We start from the raw sequence: 842 nt of genomic DNA on the forward strand, positions 1-842 counted from the left end.
CTGCTCCTCAGAGTTACAGCATTGATATGACCTTTTTGTGGTTGTTTAGTTTGGCCAGGAAGTTAGCCGGAAGACTTGTTGAGTTGGCTCAAATGCTGAGCAATTTGAGTAATTGAATTTTCCATCAACTTATTTTGAGCCTTTATCTCATTGATACTTGCATTAAAATTATCATTCTTCTTTGCCTGTGTAGAGATAAATCCTTCCAAAAGATTTTCCAAGTTAAATTTTTGTGGCTGAGTTGGTGGAAGTTGAGCTTTAAGCTTGAGTATTTCTGTATGAGAAATTAGGATGATCTCTCCAACCTGGATTGTACGTGTTAGAGTAAGGATTATGTTGTTTCCTTTGATTTTGGTTTTAAAGTACATTTGCTTATTCCATTGCTAATCCAGAGGGATTGAACTGGAAAATATTTTGAGTGTGTCCAACAATACCACAAATCTCGCATGAGACAACTGTAGATGAATTTCTAGAATCCAATTGCTCAATCTTCTTAACCATTGTCTGCATCGTAGTATTTAACATGGTTAGAGCATCAACATTATACTTACCTCCCTTCTTAGGATGATTTTTATCGCTGTATGGATAGTTATCATTAGACACCATATCATCTAACAAAGCTTTCGCATTCTCAATGTTCTTCTTCATAATAGATCTATCAAAAGCAGCATAAAAAAAATTCAAAATTCTTGTGTTAACCCATTGTAGAATGTCTGGATCAACAACCAGCCAGGAATGCCATGGTGAGGACATTATCTCTGAAGCCTTTTGTATCTTTTCCACACATCATGAAGAGAATCCTCATTATCTTGATGGAAGTTAGATATGTCATTCCTGAGCTT

At 35.6% G+C, this 842-nt stretch overlaps 1 non-coding gene across 1 annotated transcript; it reads left to right on the forward strand.

Annotated features, from left to right (window-relative positions):
- Window positions 1-735: 735 nt before the first annotated feature.
- Window positions 736-842, forward strand: LOC141662988 (small nucleolar RNA R71). Its single transcript, XR_012551083.1, has one exon. It is a non-coding gene; the product is annotated as a small nucleolar RNA R71 (small nucleolar RNA).

The sequence above is a fragment of the Apium graveolens genome, chromosome 5 (genome assembly GCF_009905375.1).
Source record: "Apium graveolens cultivar Ventura chromosome 5, ASM990537v1, whole genome shotgun sequence".
Lineage (NCBI taxonomy): Eukaryota > Viridiplantae > Streptophyta > Magnoliopsida > Apiales > Apiaceae > Apium > Apium graveolens.